This window comes from Semicossyphus pulcher, unplaced genomic scaffold, assembly GCF_022749685.1.
Source record: "Semicossyphus pulcher isolate SPU_LCO1_2020_fin unplaced genomic scaffold, fSemPul1.0.p SCAF_15, whole genome shotgun sequence".
In the NCBI taxonomy this organism is placed as follows: Eukaryota; Metazoa; Chordata; class Actinopteri; order Labriformes; family Labridae; genus Semicossyphus; species Semicossyphus pulcher.
This window is the reverse complement of record NW_027211659.1, coordinates 6,226,483-6,232,641: the sequence shown is the minus strand read 5'-3', so window position 1 is coordinate 6,232,641 and position 6,159 is coordinate 6,226,483.

Here is a 6,159-nt window from a genome sequence, read left to right as displayed (position 1 = left end):
CACTGAGGCCTTTAGTGTGAACATAGCGAGAGAGACCTTTTAGGTGCTTTTCAACCAAAAGTACCAGGAACTTTTAGTTCCAGGAACTCTCCAAGGAACTAAATGGTTCCTGTGTTCCATTGTTGTCTGCATTTCAACAGCGGCCTTAAGTCCTGGGAAGATTATGCAAATCAGGCCAATGACGTACGGAGAAACAATAAAAGTAACTGCACTACAACTACACTACACCTTCCATCTGTCACAGGCTTTCTTCTCTGACTCCATCTCGAAGCACGGTGATTACAGTGAGCTTGCAGCTGCAGTCTTTTGAACATGGCGGGTGAAATAAAACGCTGCGAGTTCTCAACCAATCAGAAACGATCAGCACTGCAGGCCCCGCCATGAGTGTTCCTGGACCTTCGGAAAGTACTCCCCCCCGAGCAGGGACTTTTCAGGGGGTAAATGAATTACCCCACAACTAAATTTAGCCCCTGGTTCCTGCTATGGAAACACACAGAGTTCCTTATGTTGGCTGTTAGCTCCCTGCTCCTTTCACAGTCACTTTTACAGCCTGTTGATCTGAAAGTCAGAAATTAAGTGGTACATTTGAGCAAACTAACTGCATAATTAAATTATTCCAACAAAGACATAATCTGACGTATTTCTGGTGTGACCTAAGAACGACCATACCACACAAAAAAGAGAAGTCTTCTTTGCACTAACAGCACCTCTTGGTTGCAGGCGTCTGCTCATGCTTAGAGGCAGTGTGATTCAGCCTCCTCTAAACACATCTCCTCATGGGACCTGTTACCGTAGTCACTTTCCATCACACAGACGTAAAAAAAAGAAACTTGATGCCGACCTTGGGGAAAAGCTCAAACTCCACCTGCTGATGTCACTGTGGTTGCGCCCTCAGGTGTAGACCGGAAAAATAAAATATGAGCTCTGAGGGAACTCCTGGTATTTGTCTCAATCAGCGGTGGCAGGGCGGCCAACAGGGGAGACAGCGGTGTTCCTGTACATTGTGCGATAAACACTGCAACATATGATAAATGCCTCAATCTATTGAATTGATTGCACATCAGAGCAAAATACTGAAGTATTTCATTGATCATAAAAACAGATTTATACCTGCACTACCATTTATATTGTAATCAAATATGAGTGGCGATGGAGTTGGATAATCTGAGGTTTCAGGGTCATGTATAAAAAGACAGAAATTTTGATTCTTTAAAGCATTGAGGCAAAAATACATAGAAATAGTGTAACAAAATTAGCTGTGACCACATTAAACCTCTTTTAAAGTGTTCTTTAATCTTTCAGTAGCAATATTTTTCTTTCTTTCCCTCCTTCTGTGATTGTTATACTATGCAATGCAATATTTCCATAACACGTGAGCATCTTGACCTTCAAAGAAAAAATGGCCTCAACTGAAAAACATAGCACACTTATGTACACACACGCGTCTTTCTGTACCCCCCTGTGTCCCATAGAGAGCGTCTTTCTTGGCACTTATTCCCACAACGGTGCAATGGAAGATCCACCTCTGAGACTTCCCTGGAACTAGCATCCCCTGCCATTCTGAGCAGAGCATGAAAACAAACTTAATTATCTTAAATACATCATTATCTCCTGTCTTAATTAATGATGATGAGACTTACGGAGCCTAAAATATGCTTGCCTTTACGCTTTTGTTGTTGTTGTTTTTTAACCACATTTTATTACAATGTATATTATTGAGATTTCTGAGACTTTAAAGCTCCTGTGAGAAGTTTTTTTTTGTTTATGAAACAGACTGAAATAAATTCTGATAACTCTATATGATTTACCAAAGCAAACCAGACCATCAACGACACGATTGATTATTTCTAAATAGTTATTTTTAATGCCTGAATCCGCTGGCGGGGGGGTAGGTGTCAGACGAAGTGATTAACTGCACGCTGCCTTTGTTTACATTTTCCAGGGCAGAAATTTAAAGTGAGTGATGCATATGACTGTTAAAAAAAGCAGGATGAGATTTTTTGTTTTAAAAAAACACCACTTAAGCATGTACAGGACAGCAAAGAGATAAGAGGTACGGTTTTGTCCACAGGGGGCGCCAAAATCAACACAGAAAGTTCCTCACAGGAGCTTTAAGTGATAACGAATCTGTACATACTGGCCTAAAGCTTTGACAAATATAACACAAAAATAATTTGTGTTATATTAGCCCCCTTTAAAAGAACAAACCACTTGTTTTGACGGATGGTATTGTAAGTAAAAAAAGAGATCACCTGTGAGAAATTAAGTGGCAATACAGTGTTTCATGGTTATCAAATGGAGGATCAGCTGCAGACATATCAATAAAGTTTTATTTTTAAGATCCCGTTAAAAAAAGGGGGTTGCAAAGAAAAAAATGTTTGAGTACTTGAGGCCTCATTTCTGCCACTATTTTATCCCCTGTTATCTGCCATCTGTCCCGTGAACACGTCTCCTCTTATACAATAAAGTAACAAATTGGACTGGAAACGTTTTATTGCCTATAATTCATTCATGAGGGCTCTTCCTATGCACTGAGATGTGACCACGCTGGGGGGAACAATTAATCTGCTTGTGTGGGGAGATGTCAGACATGAAGAATCACCCTTTGCTGTTTTACAACATCTGCAGTTATACACATCTGTAACACACTAGTACAATTATATGTGTACTATTATTTGCAAGTAAAGAGAAGTTTTTGTATTGACAACTAGCTGCACAGTTAATGCACATGTATAACGTATAAGGTTATTTTAATTGAGTGTTTGTGCACTATAGATTAAATCCAGACTTTATCATGGTGCATGAAAAAGCGTGACATAATAAAATCTATTACCGTTTAATCTATTCCAGTTTCATGAGTGCTTTGGTTGTTCATCCTGGCATGGGATATGAATTATTAACAGTTGCACCATAGCTCGTCATAGCAACCTACAGCCAGTAGAGGGGAGTGTTGCGATGTAGAAGTTCATTCATGAAGTCATATCACCTCAATGGGATTCATTCAACAAATCTTTATTGGTTTGCTCTGTCTAAGTAGATTTATAACTACAAAACTTTTGTAGTTGTTGTTGTTTTAAGGTCAGCAAGTATAATTATATTGTTTGGTTTATGACTGCAGGGTTTCTGTGTGTCTCTTTTGTATAAAACTGTGTTTGCACTGAGTGTGTTAGTTTAAGTTGCTCAGAAATAATAGTCCAGGTAACTGTTACCAAGGCTGTAACTGTCCGTATGCAACACAAAGGGAAATGCAGAAGCTTACATCCCCTTTAACTTGTTTATTTAATCCTTTCATGTTTATTTCTCACTCAGCACAGATCAATGAATCTCGGCTTTTTTGTTTTTATTCCCTTTGATCTAACAATCACTTTGAAGGTTTTTTTTCACTCTATTACGTTCCCGCCTAAAAAATATTGTAAAATAGGCCTCTTCTTTATAGGGTATTCATATTTTACGTACTGTAAAAACGCAAAAATCGGTTTAATTATGTCACAATTGAACGTTAACTCAAAATGAGAGTCTGATTCGTGTTCAAAAATATCACTTTTTCCCCCCGCACTCTTAATGTCGCTCGCAGGCTTTAACAGTTTTAAAGAGCGCGAAGACATTTTGAAAATTCAGTTCGTTTCTGCTTTGAACTGTGTGAATCGGTGTCTTCACACAGCAGCTCATTTACAGCCTCCCCTCCGCACCATCTCCTCGCTAATTAGCGCGCGCGTGTGTGTGTGTGTGTGTGTGTGTGTGTAACTTGCTAAACAAGCACATCGTTTGAAACCGTTCATTCATCTCGCCCCCCTCAAACTGCCGCTGTCCTGGCAACCGTGTATGACTGGCAGAAAACAGACTGCAGTCTCTGAGCTCAACCTGCGCGCTTTGGAGCGTTTAGACTCTCTCATTGACACATTAAGAGTCGTGATATCGAGACACCAGAGGAGCCACAGTCTGTGAGGTGAGTCAGAGGGACTCTAATTCTGGACCACACAAAATTATGCATTATTTAAACGTCTTTATTTGTGGGTGGAGGGTTTGCAGAATTGTAATATTTTGTGTCTGTGTTTTAATCTTGACAGAAGCATGAAGTCACATCTGGCATATCGACCCCTGGTTCCCTGTGCAAACAAATATCTGCAGTACAAATGGGACAAGGCTTCATATGATTTTCACAGGGAAAGGGTTTGTAAAATGCTGTCACAAACAACATTTATTAAAAATCAGTTACTGTGTTTGGAACTATTTTATTACCCTTTACTGCTTTCTTCAAAGCTGTGTCTTTTTTGTCTCTCAAGGTGAAGTCGGCAAAATCAGCTATAAACACAACTCCACCAAAGACCTACATTCATCTGGCTCTTGGGCTGAAGAAAGAAAAGGTTTCTGTCTTATCTCTTATTATATTCAACTCAACTTACTTTATGTCCACAGGGTGGCAGCAGATGTTTCTGTGCTGAAACCGTCCACTATTAGACAAAACAATTATTAGACATTTATAGCAAAGTAAATATATGAATGGTTTTTAACCTCAAGATGGTTATAAAATGCAGTAATTCAAATTTTTGAAAAGGTTAGAACATTTTTATCTCAAGTGTCTTGGTAAAACTCGCTGTAGCCTACATACTGTGCTATTACTCAATAGTACACAAGAGGGAGTTCTGTTGTACTGAATATCAGCACGATAATGACATACCTTAGGTGTTCTACTGCTTTTATACAACAGTTCTCCTACACACTAAATAAAAAGGGTGCTCAATAGCACTAAAAGGGGTTATTTGACTCGTAATCATAGGGGAACCACTTTTAATGCTATTTAGCACCCATCTTTAAAGGTGCCAGATAGCACCATGTGACAAAGGTGCTATATAGAACCATTAGAGGTGCCATATAGCAGCATATATTATTAAACAGTAATCAGCAACAACTGATCATTATTCTTCGTTTATTAAAAAATATATTTGGCTCCACCAACTAAACTAGTTTGGCAACTTAAATGGAACTGATATAATAGAGGGGAAAATATATAGTTAAAAGTCTTGCGGTTATTCTCTATTTCAGCACTCAAAGAACCCCTTTTGTCCAATTAAATTTGGTCAGAACTAACTGTTGTATAAAATACAATAATCCAAATTTTGAACATTTTAACAGTTTTCTTCTATTATGTTATTGCATTGAGCTTGTCGAGGAATTGACAGTGAAGACTCAGCGGGAAAACACTATTCTTTGGGACAAAATATCACACATCATGAGGACAAGTGGAGGAGTCAACAACAGGAATCATTATAACAAAAAAAGGTTAGTTGAATTCCAGCAGAACTGTTGTGTAAAAGTATCAACTTGTATTGCCAAGAAATAAGGTGGCCCTCGCAGTTGTAAGCTTGTCTTTTCTCATCTTTGTAGCCTTAGTCAGGAAAGGAGGCAGCTGGAGTTGCTCCGTATTACCAAGGAGAATCAAATAATGCTGCTCCATCTGAGACAGTGCAGGCCTCACTATAACGTGAGGAGCTGGCAGAAGGACTGGCGCAAAACTCTCAAGGTGATGGACAGCATCGCACTTTACCCAAGAGGACTCACAAGTCAGCAAAAGGTGACAACTTTTCTTTCTTTCTCGATAAAGTAACATTAGGCTACTGCTGTTATATTATAACTATAATAACATCTTAACTTTTATATGTCAAAACCAGGGGAAAGAAAAACCCATAAAGAAGTGCAGCAGTGATAAACATCAAAATATCAGTGCTGATGCAACCACTCACAGCCCTCCAAGCAACGATGCCACAGGCAAATCAAAGTCTGAGGAAAATGAAAAGAGGAAGGAAGCCTGCGAGGACGACGGTCCGAAAACAGAGATACAGCCGGACATAGCTGCCCCAGAAACAGATCCAGCTGATAACCCCCCTCAAAATGCTGAAACATCTCCCTCTCCTGATGGATCTGAAATGTCCAACACTCATGAAAAACCTGAGCAGGAGACTGCAAGCCCTGCAGAGGGATAAAATGTCCTGTTCTTTTGTTGTGTTTTCTGCACAATAAGGACTCTGTCACTGCAACTCTAAGCTGTTTTGAAGGAAACGTTCTTAACTCTTGATAAACTGGACCTAAATATTGTATGGCAGTCAGCCTACATGATGTTATATGATTTGGTACTGACTTAGTCTAAAACAGATAGTAGCT